Here is a 17,189-nt window from a genome sequence, read left to right on the forward strand (position 1 = left end):
GCTGTCGACTGGGGAAATATGCCCTTTCCTTTGTGAGGAGGAAGAGATTTGTCAGAGGTGATGCTATATTTTATTACTGTATTAAATGGAAGAGCACATAAAAAGACTTTTGTTAAACATTAACCGGGAAGTGCAAAGACGGGGACTGAGCACTTTCCTTCTACACCTTTTATAGGGAATACCCGGTCATAAAGCAACTCAGAAATTAATCTGCTGATAGATCAGAGATTGTGAGTGTTAATTGACCCTTTGATCTCCTGGTTGTTATTTTGGGTCTTGCAGGGAAGGATATTAATGAATATGAAGGTATTAAATGAATTCCTCACTTGCTGTGGCAGCACTTGGCTTCTGGAGGAGTGTCCCTTTGCGCTGGCCATGCTCTGGCTGCTCTTGTCGAAGGGGAGATGGCACAGAGATGAGCATTGCAGCACGCACAAAATGGGCACAGCTAGGAGCCCCCTGTCCTATAAAATGGCTGTGGTTACTGAGCAGTCTTCATGCCCTACATGACTAAAGCTTGAAATAGAGAGCATTTCACAAACTCTTGGATCAGCGTCCATTGCTAATCCCAGCACAGCTCCAAGCAAGTAGATCTGTTTATCTGCTTTCTCATTTCAGAGCGTGCCAAAGGGTGGCACAGACAGACCTCTCCCCAGGTATCAGTCTTCCCTGGCGTGACTCTGCAGCCTTCGAGGGGATTACGTGAGGCATTCAGTCTGCCCGGTGGTTTTCAGCATGGGACCTCAGGCAGATTTTTCCAGAGGTGCTTCCCCTCCACAGTTACCAAACCACTGGGGAAGGTCATCTCCTAGCAGCGAGGACTGAATTGCAGAACCCAGGCGAAAGCCTGCGCCAGCGTTATTCATACCACGGCCTCTGCATGTTTCTAGTAACGTGATCAGACAGATTTTCTCCAAGGTAGTCAGCGCGTGGGAGGGCCCTCTTGGATGAAGTTTCTTCATAAACTAAAAGCTGGAGATAAACATTTGGGAAAATCGCAGGCAATGAGTCAGTTAATATATCAGGGACTTTCTCCAGAAACCTGTCCAGCTCTTTCCATTAAAGAGCTAGTCTTTGGCTAGCTCTCCAAAGGAAGCTCAGTGACTGTGTACATTAAAAATGCTATCACCATTATGGTCTGTTCACTAAAGGTACAAGAGCATGACAAATATATGTAATTTGCAAATTGGCTGGTCTTTTGCAATAATTTAGAGACACTAGTTAAAGGCAATAGAAATCTAACAATTACTGATGTTTAAGGTTTGCATTGTTGCTCTGTGAATATTTCATGCATAAATGAACTTCCCCTGGACCAACTGCTGTTTCTGATGAGGCGCTCTGAGGTTTTATTGCCAAATACACAGCAGGGCTCCCCCAATGAGCCACATAACGGATGATGCATCGCCTTCGCAGCTTAAATAATGCAGGGTATCTGCATTTTATAGAGTGCTGGTACACTTTATTTACATATCAATTGAGTGGCTAGACTGAATATGAAGAAATATGTGAAGGAAAGGACATGGCACTTTTAATATTTCATATTAGTAAGCACCCTGCAGGAAAAGGCTAGGCACGTTGAAATGTGAGCTACACTGCTTGATTTCTGTGTCTGTCTGTCTCCCTGACAAAATCTCTTGCAGAGATGATGAAATGAATGCCTTTTCCCATTCCTGCGAACTTCTTCAGTGCTAATTAAAACAAAAGGCATAACCTGCCAATCGGAGATTGGATTTTCAAGTGCCATTTGTTAGGGAAGAGAAACAAGCCCACGCTTAAAATCTCATCCTGTTCCTTCCTAGGGCTGCTGGGAGTTGTAGTCTGGCTCTCCATGCTGCCCGAGGTGGGTGAGGAGCATTTCTGCATGTAGGGAGGCCCCCCCGCACCGCCACAGCAGCCTGGCAGGACGGCAGGGAGGCACAGTGCCCGCAGGAAAAGCATTGCCCAAAATGCAGGACTATTGCAACAGCTGCCGATTCCTCCTGCGTGAGACAGCTTGGGAGGATGAGAGGGGAAAATGATATATAAAAGCAAGAGCTACTACATCCCTATGGAAAATGGAACTTGCACAGCATCTGAGATCCAGCCCATGTGAGAAAGTATGGAACCTTTTTTCTGCTTTATCCAAGCATCCACACTTGACCCGCTCATAAAATCCCCACTCCTCGTTACTGGAAAAACCTCAAATCTCAGTCCAGCACAGTTCCTGGCCTCGGCAGGAATCATTTTAGAGGCAGCATTCCTAACCTAGTGCAAAGCATGGCCATGGCACTGATATTAAATTGTTTAAAGCAATGATCTTCTTCCCCCTCAGTCACTGAGTTAGTCACTCCAGTGACAAATATCTAAGTGGAGAAAATGGCCAAGCATTGCACAGGCTCCCATGCTTTACCTGGTTCCCATTCACAGAACAGGGGGTGCTTGCCTTATCGCACACCGCAACCTCGTACGCTTCCCAGTGCACGCAACATCTCCCTTGTATTAGACCACATTCAAAGGAGAAGTGATGTGTGCCAGTCCTTTTTTGTACAAACCTATTAAAATTCCAATGCAAATGACTGGATTCATAATCTGAGCTTCATTGAGAAACACAGTTTCCTGCTTTCCCCAGTAATGAAATTATTGCTTGTGCAGATGCTCCATTTCTAAGCTAATTCAATCTCTGACTAGCTTTTTTAAGACTGTATGTGTGAGGACAGGGGTGTGCGGATGTGCACGTTTGTGCATGTGTGCACACACACAAACACATTTACACACAGGCTTCCTACCACGCAGATCCATAGACTATTTAGTTAGATAGCCAATTATAATTGTAAATACAATAGGAATACGCACCAAATATTCTATAGGCCTGGTTAAAAATAAACTGGGAAAGCTAAAAGCAGCTTAGTTGCCAGAAACTAATACACTACAGGGGCAAGTTGTGAAAATGCCTGATTATTCTCTTTTGCTCGTTCCATCCCTGGGGGATCTTCCTGAACTGTTACTTTAACTGCTCAACTTGCCTTTTCCACTGTGATAGTCAGCAGATGAAGCCCTTCACATTTAAGTGTAATAGTGCCAGAGAGACCAACTGCTCCTCAGAGTTACGACCTATAAATGTCGCTTCTCTGTCAGAATGAGAATGTGCCACTGAAGATGCTGAAGTCTGCAGAGGGTTTGCTTGACAATTCATGCAGGCCATTAAGCTTACTCCTCCTCTCGTCCCCCCAGCGTTGTGTAGACTGGGATTTCTTGCTTGCTTTCACAGCTTTCTGCGTAGGGCTTCCTAAGCTGGCAATAACGGAGCAATTTATCCCTGGGACAGAATGCACAGCGCAGCATTCACTCAGGTTGCTCTTCTTTTCACCTGTCATGGCAAACAGGAGCTCAGAGGGGTTTTGCTGAGCAATGAGATGCTGGATTGTGGGGGTTCAGGACCTCAAAGGCAAGAGCTGCTAGAGGTGCCTGGGTGTATCTGGAGAAGCAAGACAGCTCCTGTCCTTGCTGGAAGATGTAGACAGTCACTGAGTCAGGGCAGCCTTGGCTTATCTGGAAGGAGGCAAGAGTGGGAGGGAGATGAGGCTGCATGCAGGGCATTTCAGGATGTGCTAGGATCCTTCACATGGGAAGCTGTGCAGTCTTCTCCAGCCACCTTCATCCTTTGCTGGAGGTGGCTCAGGATTGTCTGGAAGGAGAAAGAAAACTTCTTACATTGCTCCACAGCATCTAGATGTTTCTGGCCAACTGAACTAACCAACGATGTTTGAGGCATTTCCTATCCAGTGTGCCTTGGCCAGGAGGGCAGAATTCCTTCTCAGCCTGAAGGATATGGGAAGAAGTGTAACAACAGCTCAAGGGCAAGGGTTTTTTTCTTGGCTCCTAAGCAGCTTCTGGCCTTAGCTGAAAGCCCAGTTCACCACTGTCACAAGCAAATCTAGAAGAAATGCAGGCATTTACACCACATCAACATCTGGCCCAAGGTCCATGCTTACAGAGTTACAAGATAGAGATATCTACTATTTACTTATTCCAGGTCCCTCTTAGAACCTGACAACTTGCTCATGCAAAGTGCTGTTGGGAATTAGCAGTCCCCAAGGAAGGTGCAAACACACCATGGTACATTTGGGCAGCATGTGGTCTTTGTAGGACGTGGAGAACATGGTGCCACCACATGGCGCTGGTATTTTACATCCGCTGACTTTCCTGCCCCTTTCATTTCCGAACACAAGAGAGTTGACATTTTGGGGGCAGGTCTGTGCAGGGCTGCAGAGGAGGTGCTGTGCCGTTAAACCGCCCACCAGGCGCCAAGCAGGGCCAGACGAGGTTGGCCAAGCCTGTGCAGCAAATTGAGGCAGATGTGAGCAGTCGCTGGGTAGAAAAAAAGTAGGATAGAGAAGTGCTGTAAGATCCTGGGACGGCCAAAGCTAATGCCGCGTGGGGCATTATTATGCTTCGCGCCCGTTCCAAGTTTGCAGGAATGAGCCTGCGATGGCCCCAGCCCATGGAAAGCCAGAAGGCGCCATGTGAACACTTTTCCTCCACCCAAACCTCTGTTCCCGGCTGTCTGCAGGACTGCACCCCTTCTTGGTGCCCATCGCTCCCTTGCCCACATGGCCCTTCAGTGCAGGGTGCTTGGGGTCCTTGGGGTGCTCAGGGTGCCCCGAGCATGGGAGTCACCTCCATCCCAGTGGCACAGGCCCTTTCTGCTGTCTCCCTGGGCCCACATCTGCTTCTCCAAACTTTACCACCTCCGCAGCAGCCGGGGCGGCTGCTAATTCTGCAACGGCACATGGGTGAGGAAGCAGCTGACTTTGCAGCCACTTGACCGGAGAAGCTGGTTGAAGAGGGACTGAAACGGGGAGGGGGAAGAGCTGAGGATCCTTTTGAGGCCGCCACCTGGGACTGGCGGCACTTCTACTAATGCACAGTGAACAGCTAAATCATACATTATTGATTTGTCAGACGTATTTGCATATAAATAAGCATGATCATTCATACAAATCTTAATGTTGTTGTTCTCCCTTTAGTGTTGTGATCACAGATGAATGACTCTAGTTAGACACAATTCAGGAAAGCCTGTACCACTGCAGCAAAGTAAGCTGCTGATTTAAAACTACATTTATTTGAGCATGTAAGTGTGACAGTCTATTGGTGAATTTGGGGATAATTAGTCTAAAAGACAAGATAAATGAATCCTGAAAGTGGTATTGTGATGAAGAAATGATCCCTCCATGCTAGTAAAGCTTTGATGCCAGAAATATTGTAAATGATAATTAACTGGGAAACACAGAGGAATTATATTTCAATTGTGTTTTCAAAAGGACTTAGAATTTTACAGACAAATTGATTGGGTTCGCCCCCTCCCCCGTCCCTGTGATTATGAAAGATTGTCTAATTTACAACATGAACTATGAAGCATATGACAAATCACTGGCTGGCTTTTATGCATCTTGTTTGTGCGTTGCTCCCTGGTAGATATCTGCTTATTGTTTTTAAGCAAACCAAGACATGTATTTTTCAATTAGTCTTTCTCTAGGCCTAATCTAGACAGATCTGCAGGCCAGCACAACACACTGACCCATGAAAATTATATCTGCTGTATTAATTCATTAAATGTTGCAGGATCAAGCTGTAAGATCTCACTCCCTGATAACATCAGCAGCATGAGCTGGGTTAGTCTGCATCCCTCCCCTAAAAAGAAAATATTATAGATTGTGCAATGCAGGGGAAACATTGCTTGCTAACACTTCATTTTAATTGTCCTAAATTAGAGCTGAAGACTTACAGAACTGTGCGTGACAGCCAATGAATACCAAATGAATTCATTAGGATCAACGCTGTTACAATGAATAACTAACGAATCTATAACAACGGCTACATCCTTTATGCCTAGCCTGTCGGCTGCAGCAGGGCACCTGGGAGGGCTCTATCCTGACCCTCAGTATGTGGGGCCAGCGTGCTCTGCCCCATGCCTCCCTCTGAACGCAGCCAGGGCTCCTGCTGAAGCTGGGTGTCACCTGGGTGCCCAGGGCTAGGGAAACGCACTGGAGAGGGGATGCCCAAGGAAGAAAAGGGGGATTTATGACTTGGGTATTGTCTCTTTAGCTGAGTGTCTTACTTTTTTGGATGGATAGTCAATGAAAGAAAACAGGAAAGACAGCAGCTGAGCTAAATTGCCTCTCTTGCGCTGCAGCTGTATTGGGTAAGGGAGCTTTAGAGCAGGAAAAGGTGAAGCAAACCTCCTGGAGAGCATCTCTGGATACTGGGGCTGATACCGAACCATGAAGAGGTTTTTACAGACAGGGAGAAGGAAAAGGTTGTAGTAAAGAATTTCCACTAATTGGATTTCAAAGCGACACATGAAGAGCCAGGGGAACACTTTACTCGCCATTGCTACGTCAGTGCTGTTTGTTCCCAAGTGATGCTGCGTTCTTCCTCCTCTGGTCATGTTTCCCTCATTTTTTGCCCAGCCCTGGTGTTCCTGAAGGAGCCCAGAAATTTGTGTAAGGCCTCAAATTAAAGACATTTGTTTCCTTTAAAGGGGATGTCCTACTGTATTGGGATCCCGTCCCAGTATGTGGCAGAAGGATGCCGCCGTTTCCCTACCCCTGTATGTTCAGTGGAGCCGTACTGGTGTAGGACAGTGAAATCTAGCTGGTGAGCTCTGGAAACTGCTGCCGTTCTGGAAATACCTTGCATTTCTGATGCTAATTCCAACCCTTTAACTTCAACATGCCTTCACCAGCACTTTCAATGGGCACGCCAGAATTTGCACCTAAGCTGCGGAGGCTGGATACAAGTCTCCTTTTGCTCTGAGGGTGGCAATCCCCATCAGTGGAGAAGGAGAGACAGCAAGGGGTGACTGCTTCTTAATCTCACTGCAGCAAAGCTTACTGAGCCAGCATGTCTTGGTCAATGTTTCCAAGCCATGCTGAGGTCTTTGAACAAAAAGCTTGGGTTGAGTATGAAAAATTGTCCTGCTCTGTAGGGAAGCAACTATGGGAAGCTTGAGGAAGGACTGCCAAACCAGGGAAGTGGGACAGCTGGGGAAATGGAGAGGTGTGTGCTGGGGGGTAACTTTCTCTGAAATATTTTCTTGGGCTGTATTGCAGGAGCAGGGCCCCTGCCCTTGCTGATGTGCTTGTGGGAAATGAAACTCGTCCTGGAGAAAGAAAGTAAAGGCCAGCCGTGTGCAGAGAGCCTCTCTGGTGTGCAGCCCCTGCCTCCGATCAGGCTGTTTGCAAACTCTCTCTATGCTTATCATCATGTAATTGAAATAATGCGTATTGACAGAGACTTGAAAACAACTGCTCAATTTTCCTCAAAATTCAATTAAACTTCGTTTATTCTGGGGATCGATCCAATTAAAAGGGGGGAAATTTCAGATGGTCCGAGCCTTACAATCCATCTTAACACACTGTGTCTATCACCGTGATGTAATAATTCCCCCAATCAATGCTTTAAAAGCATTTAGCAGTCTTGATAATGAACTTTTGTCAAAATAGCCTTACAAAGCAATAAATGAGAGCAGATTAATATGTAGTCATAAAGCTATGAATGGTTTAACGCTCTGAAAGGGTTGCTTCATAAATTAGACTTTTTTATTTATTTCTTTATCATAATCTTTCTGATATTATTGCTTAAGGTTTTGGTAGACAAGAAGAACATGGGCTTCTGGAGCCTGTTCCTTGTTAGGACAGAAATGAATGGATATGAACTAAAGACCATCATATCCTGCTCTGTTTTACTGACATTACAGACAATTCCTGTAGCCACCACATGCAAAAACAGAGTAGCTGTGACTAAACTTGTTGTCATAGCACTGACTTTCAGATCTCGAACAAAAGGATCTCTGTTCAAAGCTCCAGCAAGACTGTTTCCCACCCACTGAACTGGCCCCATTATACAGCTTTAGGACTACCATAAATACATGGAAGTCCTTTCACAACCTCTCCAGATTGAGAAACATTCCCTGTCCTGACACTGCAAGGGGCTTGTGCAATACCTCTTAATTGTGACACTTCTTTAAATCCCAGTTTAAATGTTTGTCTTCCCTGTTACTGATTTAAGATACTAAATCTTCTTAATATCACCGTGGCTTCAGGCTGGTCCCTGCAACTCCCATCCTGCTTCTTCATAACATCTGTGGCTATCATGCACTTCTCTTCTCACCTAGAAGTAGTTCCTGCATAGTTTTCTGCTTCTCACATATAACCGTGCTTAGAAGAGTTACCCACGTCCCCAGCTCACTCATAATGCGCTTTTCACAACAAGGAGGTTTTCTAAAATGCCTGGTTCTCCCTAAAGGTGTCAAATTAGCAGCGACGCAGCTCAGAGGTGGGAACCTGCTATGTGGCTGCACAAGACAGGAGGGAGAGAAAAGCTTCTCTTCCAAAAGGGGGGCATGATCTGCCTGTGCAGAAATGCATGTTTCAATAACAATTTTTATTTTTATTTTTATTTGAAGTGGCCTGGCTAAAAATCCCTCACAGTAAAGGCTGGTGGAGAACAACCCATGTGCAAGGTCCCACCGATGGAGGTGGGCAGGTAGTTTCAAATAATCTTTTTTAATTCTTTTTTAAGTGCCATGAAGAGTTGTTTGCAGTGTGTGTGGGGGGTGCATGTGTGTGTGTGTGGTGGTGGTGGAGGGTGACAGCTCTCTCTGCCTAAAGAGAAAGCGGAGAGAAGCTCTGCTGGCTCCTCCTGGGCTCTTTGGGCCTGTTGTTCCTGCAGTAGCTGGGCTGGCAGCTCCTGGAAGTGGATCCGGGTGTTGTAGAAGTGGGCTCCCACCTCCGCCTCCTCCAGCGGGCGCCTCTCCCAACGCGGACAGAGGGAAGTCCGGGTCCCCAGGGGCTTCTCCAATTTTCTGAGCATCCCACACAAGGGAAGCCTTAAATTTGGGTGTCTCAAAGCAACTGATCTGGTTTTCAGAGGTGCTGTGGCCATTCGGATCTCTGCTCCACACATCCAACCCACTTGTTGAGCAAAGGAAATACTCCATTTTTCCCCCAAAAAAGGCAGCTGTCTCTGCGGCAGAACCCAGCAGTCCTTTAACAGCTCAGAGCAGCAGCCCGACACCAAATGGAGGGGGAAAAGCCATGCATGGAGCAAAAGCTGTGGGGAGAGTGCAGCCTGCATCCCCCTCTCTGATGCTGTCAATCAAAGAGGTTTCATACTATTATCTTAATCCTTTGGACTTGCTGGTTTCTGCAAACTGGATATATGACGAATCTATACAATGCTGATTTACAGACATTTTGCCAGAGCTCAATAAATGTAAAGCACACCAGCACCACATGAAAAATGTTATCAGCGAAAAACCTTTTAGCTCAGCAGAGATGGTAGTAAGTGGCAGCATTCCCCTTTTGCAAACTTCCAGTGGAAACATTTCATTTGCATATGATATTAATTGCAGAAAAAACAGGCATGCTCCTTGCCATCTAATCTGCACAGGCTTTTATGTGGTGTTTTCCTACAAAAGTAAGGGAGTTGGGACCGAGCCGTGCAAAAGCAGCATGTTACCCTCTCCCAGCAAGCTGCAAAGAAGGTGACCTATTCAAATTATTGCTTTCTGAAATGATAAGATGCTAATTCCATCTAGTGACCTGCTTTTTGACTTATTTTAGACAGCAGCTTTTTCTACTGCATTGGATAGACGTATGGCTTCTTCAGTGTGACCTGAAGTCAAGCAGATACTTTTCAGAGCAGCTCCCTCATACATGACCAAAATTAATGTGGGGAAATCACAAAAACAGGCAAAATCCTGGTGCAGATACGTGCCCTGTTGACCTGGATGGATCTGAAAAAAGTCCTGCTGTGTCCTTGCTACATACAGGGTGACATTAATCAGTTACTTCTATGTTATTTCTGAGCACTCAAATCTCTTGCTAGGCTGTTTCTCCTTCGGGTCCCTCCCCAGTTTGTCTTCCATTTCCCCGTGGGCATTGCGGGGGGGTCCCGGCCAGTCTGGGCTTTGGAGGCGCCGCTGTGTGAGCTGCGGGAGGGCTGGGGCATCGTCTCTCCCACAGCCCGCTCACCAAAGGGTGAGGACCAGCTGATGCCAGTGCCTGGGGCCGGAACTGGCACTGGTGCAAACCGGCCTCGTGTTGCTAAGTCAATGGAGCTGCACTGATTTTTCCCCAGTGAAAGATTTGACCCACAAGCTGAGCGACCAAAAAAGTCCGCCCTTCCTTCCTTTGCCACTAAGAGTTTCTGTTTCATGTTTTCGTTTCCAGAGACTTGATATTTTGGAGGTGGATAAGGTAGGACTAGCTTGTTTCAGAAGTAATCTATTCCTCAGCATTTGGTCCCTTATGTCTCTTTTGCTGTTCCTTTGAAATAAAGGAATATTCAAGCAAGCTGGAAAAAAAAAAGTGATTAAAGGAGCCTACTAAATCCCAGATAAATACATGTTAAAAAATATCCAGGCAGAATCATTACAGGTTAAAATTAAACTTATTTCTTCTGAGTGTTACAAAAAATTATTCTCCTCCCTCCCCCATACACACCTCAAAAAAAAGATCTTTTTGATAGTAGAGGTATGGCAGCAGCTTTAAGGGACTTGCAGATCAAACATCATTTGGGAAATTTCAAAGGGTTGTTTCAACAGTATCACTTTCTACCATTCCCCACTCTGCATCCCTTCTTCTGATATTTTGGTTCCTGATGAAGTTTCAGCTGCTCCTGAAGTCAGTCCTTGTGTTCTTGGCTATCAAAGAGCATTGCAACATCAACGTCAGAGTTAAACTAAAAAAAAAAAAAGAACCCTAAAAAAAAAAGCATCCCTTTTCCTTTGGAGATCAGAAAGTCAAATAAAAAGGATGCTGATTTGTGGAATAAAGGGTGGGATTCCCTGCTGAGACGATAGGAATCTTCTGACTTAACTGAGTTAAGATTTGAATACATTTGGCCCAGACAAGGGGAGAAAAAAAATCCATTAGTTTTGAGAAAAGCCTCACACAATTTCAAAAGGAAATATGTTAATATATGTATAAAAAAAAAAAAAGGAAAAAAAAAAGACTTGTATGTGTGTTTCAGAGGCCAGGAGTTTAATACTATCAGCCAGAAGCAAAGAGAGAAATTAAATTACATGACTAGCACGGAGGCTTGTCTCCAACCGCCAGGACGCGGCTGGGGAGATGGGGAGTCCCCTCGCAGCCCTGCCACCTCCACGGTCCCCTGGTCACAGCCGCGCCATCGGCACCGTTGGCCCTGTGTGCGGTGATGTCCACGACTCGCTCTTGCTTTAGCCCTGGGCAGCGCACAGGGGGGCCTGGGTCCTGTTCCCAGCAGGTGATGGGCATCTCCCCCCACGGGTGCCTCAGTTTCCCTCTCCGCAGCGAGGACGGACGCGAGCCTGAGCTGTTCTCCACCAACGGGAAGCGCTCGGCATGTGGCAGCAAAGAGACAACACCTAATTTCAGCGAGAGGGGAAATGAAGACCATCAGCGACGCTGCGGACCCAGCAGCAATGTCCTCGGAGGCACCTCGGACCCCAAAAGCAACCATAGCCGAGGCCTGAGCCCCAGCAAAGCTCAGCAATGAGGTGCCTGGTGCCACTGGGAGAAGAAGGAGCCCGTTCCTGCCCCGGGGTCTGCGAGCCACTGCGCCCTCCTAACACATAAATGTGATTTACGCCGGCCTCGCAGCACACCAGGCCACCCGTCCTTCTGGAGGCCCATGAAGTCCAGCCTGAGCTGCCGAGCAAGAAACCAGAGCAGCATTTATGTGGTGGTTTAGGAAGCAAAATTTGCCAGTGACTGGGATGGCCGTTCCTCAGGTGCATCCCCGGGCTTGCTAAGTCAGAGGGGAGAGGGGAATTAGCTGGGAAATGCGGTGTACTGAACCCCTCACAGCTGGCATACGTGGTGCACCGCACCCTGCGCAGATGGGATATGCAGTGCACTGCGCCCTGTGCAGCTGGGGTAGAGACTGCCCTGCACCCTGCACAGCTGGGATGTGCAGTGCACTGCGCCCTGTGCAGCTGGGGTAGAGACTGCCCTGCACCCTGCACAGCTGGGATGTGCAGTGCACTGCGCCCCGCGCAGCTGGGTCTAGTGCTGCACACAGCACTTCCCGCACCCCTCAACTGGTGCTAAGGGAGATCCTGGAAGACGAAACGAGACTTTACAGCACAGCTGGCTCCAACTCCTCCATGGTGTGAGTGACTGAGAAGCTGCACAGAATTTCCCAAAAGGGAATTTTGCAAGGATTAAGGGGTTCTTACCACTTAAAATGTCTCCTGCTCATGCCCCTGTATGGCGGCAGTACAACCTGGGGGAAGACCTGGATTATATGCCCCATTTACAAGTGTTTTCTTGCCTACAGAGAGCTTTCCTGTTCCTCTGTGCCTGAGCAACACTGAGGCATGTGCAAGGGATCACTCAATAATAATAACAATAACACTGGAGAGAGATTTCCCTTTGCAACGAGGCCCTCGGAAAAGCTGGGTACTCAGGGAAAGGGTTAGTCCGGCCGTGGAGTGGCTGCAGGCTGTAATGTGGGGTTGTCAAAAGAGCAGCTCAGTATTAAATCCTTTTGATGGTTCTCCTGCTGAGAGAAGAGATGATATCTCATCATTAATGGAGTTGAATTAATATAAATTAGCTGAGCAGCTCCTTGCCGCTTCCGTTCAGGCAGAGAAAAGGGGTTTATTGGGGAGGCAAAAGCAACGATCCCTTTCACCTCACATTCGCTCCGCCATCCATAAAGATGCTGCTGACCTCGCAGTCTTCTCTCTCCTCCTCCCCTCCCCTGGCAGGACCTCAGAGATGTAAAATAAAATGATTATGTGACATCCCGGGAATGTGGGGACTGTCCACGGCACGGACCTCTGGTGACCTTTACACAAGTGACAGGTGACCTCTCTAAATCAGCCCTGGGGAAACGGGAGGTTGCCAGGAGGGCTGGAGCCCCCGCGGTCCCTGCTGCAGGAGCGGCACCGGCTCCAGGGCTATAACTTACGTGTGGTCCAAGCTTGGGGACACCTCTCTGGAGACACAGACTGGCCTCTGAGGGCTGTTTCGTCTCCTTCTCTTCTGCACGTCTTCATTCTCCTCCCATGTGAGCTAAGAGCTGCATCCTCCCGTCCCCCGCCATGGGGGCAGGAACCCCCGAGCCGTCCTGGTGCTCCTGCCCAAATTTCTAGACAGGTTCCCAGCCCGAGCTGCCAGCCACAAGCACTGGCAAAAGTGCCATGAGCTGCTGACTGCCAGGAAACTGCCAAATTCTTGACAGAGTTAAGCCAAGACTAAAAAAAAATCAGTGTGGAGGTTTTGAAGGCCTGAAGGGTTATCTTTTTACTGAGCAGGTGATAATTCTTTAAGAGCAAACATAAACCTTAAGGCGTATTTCGACAAGTGTTGGAAGGTGGCAAACAGTGCCTGCCTGCGCGCTGGGGTGAAACGGTGCCGCATGTCAGAGCATAAATGTGGTTCATTTTTTAGAGCTATAATAGGCAGACAGGACATACAATATATATTATATTGCACATTTTTAAAAGCTACATTAAAAGAACATTATGAAGGTGGCAAAGCCAAGCGCTCAGCCGGCCGCGATGTCGTGCTCGGGGCTGCCCACTCAGGTTCATTCGAACCCCTCACGCCTGCGAATCATGACGCAGCCTAACAGTATGGGTTCAATATTTTCCCCTTCTCCCCATGTTGGGCAAGGCTCATACTGCCTTGCAGAGCATCTCCCAGCATTTTATTTCCTTACTGCATTTCAGCATGTAACCATGGGCCTCTGAGACCCCCAAGAGCAGCCCATCAGCCCCATCTTCACCCTGGCTGGTCCGTGGTCTTGTCCCACATGTGCGCACATCCCCGCGGCACCACGGGCAGAGGGGAAGAGCACCCGCGCGATGCACGAGGCAGAGGAGGGAGGTTGCCATCACCAACTGCCTTGAAGAAGGAGAAGAGAAAGAGAGAGAATTCAAATGAACTAATTTCTTGTTCTAAGACCTCTTCGCCCCTTTGCAGCTGCTGCTGATACAAAGGCAGAAGCTTATCTCCCTGTTGCACGGATCCAGTGCTACAAACAACTGCCTTGTTGTAATGCACACAATGTTTGGCATCTCACAGCAGCCTACACAGAGCTGGAACGTGAGAGGGAGGCACATTCCCTTCCAATTTCAGCCTGGCCTTTTTTTTATTTTTTCCCCCTCTCTTCCTCCTCACGTTTGTAGCCAGCTTGTTTTCCTCCACCCCACGCCCTCCTGAAACCCATCCCCATGGGCCACCCGGGTGGCGGCGGTGGAAGGAACCTCCACCCTTCTCCCTGCTGAACTTCTCCACGCTCTTGGAGCCCCCGCAGTGCACTGCCGACAGCTTCCTCCGACTGCCACCGGTGTCAACGGGGACACGGGCTGCCGGCAGCCTGGGCCTCCACTCCCTATCACAGTCCTCACAACTCAGGCAGTGTCACAGGAAGGAGAAGATGGCAAAGATATAATCCATCCCAAAGAGTAGATGCTAATCAAAGATGCTGGCGTTTTAGTTGGGACTCTGGAGCCCTATGCTAGTAGCCCAGATGTCCAGCCCTCTAGTACTATAAGGTGCCTCGAAGTCTCCTATTATAATATCAGAATCCTTTTTAATGTGTTTATATTCAAGTTTCCCTTTGAGGCAGGAAACTGCTAGTTTAAAACAGGGTAGAACATCATCACCAGCCCCAGATGTTCAGAATCTGAGGTTCTGGGCCTAGAAGCATGCAATTCACCTTAAGAGAGGAAAGACAGCTATTTTTTTCTCCATCTTGCATGCTACACAAATGTACTAGTCTGAACATTTGACTGCTATCTATAATGTACTACCAAAAACTCAGAGAACAACAGATGTAGTACTTTCATGTAAAATAGGAGAAAACAGAGATAAAACAAATGCAGGAATATTAATTGCCTACGCCTTGTAGTAGTTTGCAAGGCCTTAGAAGAAAGTCTGAAGGTAAGAATAAGTCAATATTGGAGGTAAATGAGAAGCTCAGTGAAATGCAATATGTTTTAGGCTGGAGTAATGTAGTATTTTTCTTTTCTCTTGGTTTGTAGACCAATCAACCTGGATTTCAGTAGAGCATTTGGTTGTATAGATAAGCCAGAGAGGATAACATCAGCAGCAGATTGTAAGATGGGGGAAAATAACTGACCAATGGATAGTGTTGAAAAGGAGAGAGGTTAGAAGCTACCCACTGCTGGAGCTCCCCGAGGACTGGCCTTGGCTTGGACTTTTGGCACAAAATCCAGAGGCTTTGATGATTAAGAGGAGATTGGAAACATGCAGGAAGAACTGGCTGACTTTGCCTGAAGTAGGAGAAATGGGTTAAAATGTGAAAAATCAAGGTCATGGATGCCGGGACTATTAATAGTAAGAGTTTCATGTTTAACCCAGGAATTGTCCACTGAGAAGAGAGACCTGACTCTCATTTGTAGGCATTTCAAACCTCAACAGGCATGTACAATCATTGCTGTTCAAGAAAGAGCAATTGAAACTGGGACATAAGAAGAGAGGTTTACTAGGATGCTGAGGGCCATGGAGAACCTGTCCAGAGAGATGGGAAGACGTTGGTTTGTTTAATCAAGCAGACAAGAGGCTGAGAGGTGATACGATTATCGCAGGGTCTATCTGTGATGTCAAGAAAAGAATTAGAACAACCATTTATAAACTGGACAATAATATATTCAGGCAAGAAAGGAATACATGACCTCTAGCCATGAGGGCAGGAATACTTTTGAGGAACCTTCAAACACAAACAGCTGAAGAGAGAAAACAAGCTGCTTTCACCAAGGAGTTTCATGCCTTGGAGAAAGGGCTTGTGCAGCATGGGGACTGGAGCTGGCTCACCAGCAGGCCCCTGCCAGGCCTCTGGGTTTTTTTGGATCCATTAGGAGCACTTTCTCCACTTAATTTGAAGCCAAAGATCCTGGAATCGTGATATTCAAGCAGAACGTCAGCTTTCATGGGATGAACAATGCTGCAAATCACAGCACCAGCTAGAGATCACACACTCTGCCAACATGCACTCCAGAAGCTCATTGGGATTTGAGGCCTCAGCTCCTGCTGAGAAAGCACTCACCAGCTGGCGGCTGCCGGGATCCCCTGGAGGAGCCTGTCCTCCCTGAGGCAAGAAATCTCAGGGAGACAAGAAGTAAAGCAAGGAATTAAACTGGAGGTGGTCTCTGTCATGTCCGTACAGAAATTTTGCTGGATCCCACAGCTTACAAGCTGGTGAAAGCAGCAGATGGGAGGCAGTCAGCTCCTCTCAGGGCAGGGAGCATTTTCTTGAGTCCATGGTTCATGCCTGCAAGTACTTTGATAAAATAATTTTCAGTCTCCCCACAAGAATCTTGCAGCTACTAAATAACTTACATGCCGTGCAAAATTCTTTCTAAATGCTCCAGGTCTACAAAGTGGGGGGAGACAGAGAGAGGGAGAAGGAGACACTCGCTAACTCCGGCCCACTCCTCCGCGTTGCAAAAAGCAGGAATTTGCTCTCCAACTGGAATGTGGCCTGCTTAATAGGGCCACAGGAGAAGAGGCTGCATCTGTAATGTTTCTGTCAAAGCAAATGAGGTCATTAACAGACGAGTTCAGTGATGGAATTGTCTCTCATAGTATTTATTATATGGTCCTTTTCCTGACACCTCCCACTGAGAGAATATTAAATATTTAATGCACACCAAGGCTCTGCTCATTTTTCATTCCCACTTCAGCATTTCAGGTCGGCTCCAATCTGCTGCTAGCTACAAAGTCGACTGGACAATGGACCGTAATGAATTAACTCTTTGGAAGCCACCGTAGCATTTACAGGACTGCAGAAAGGCTGGGTGCTTTATCATGTCTGACTCATACTTTTGCTCCAGAATTCAATCCTCAACTCATTAAAACAAAGTAGGGGGAGGAGGGAGAGGGAGGAGAATTTGGGAAATAGGCTTCAGGAACCATAAATAAATAAATAATGGAGAGGGAGATGGAAATGTTAGCCTGCCAAGGTGACAGGGAGTTATTTATTCATTATTTCCAGAACTGCTGTCTCCAAAAATGAAGTTTGCTTCTGTGCAATGTAACAGAACTTTACATCCAAAAAGCATATGTGAAAATGGAGACGGAGAGCTTATGGTGAATGCTGCAGAGACAGAGGTTTCCCACACAGATGGTCCATTCTTCTCTGATTTGAGACACTGATCCTGGTATAAAGTGAAAGAATGACCTTTGAAA

This window comes from Dromaius novaehollandiae, chromosome 16 (assembly GCF_036370855.1).
Source record: "Dromaius novaehollandiae isolate bDroNov1 chromosome 16, bDroNov1.hap1, whole genome shotgun sequence".
Classification (NCBI taxonomy): domain Eukaryota; kingdom Metazoa; phylum Chordata; class Aves; order Casuariiformes; family Dromaiidae; genus Dromaius; species Dromaius novaehollandiae.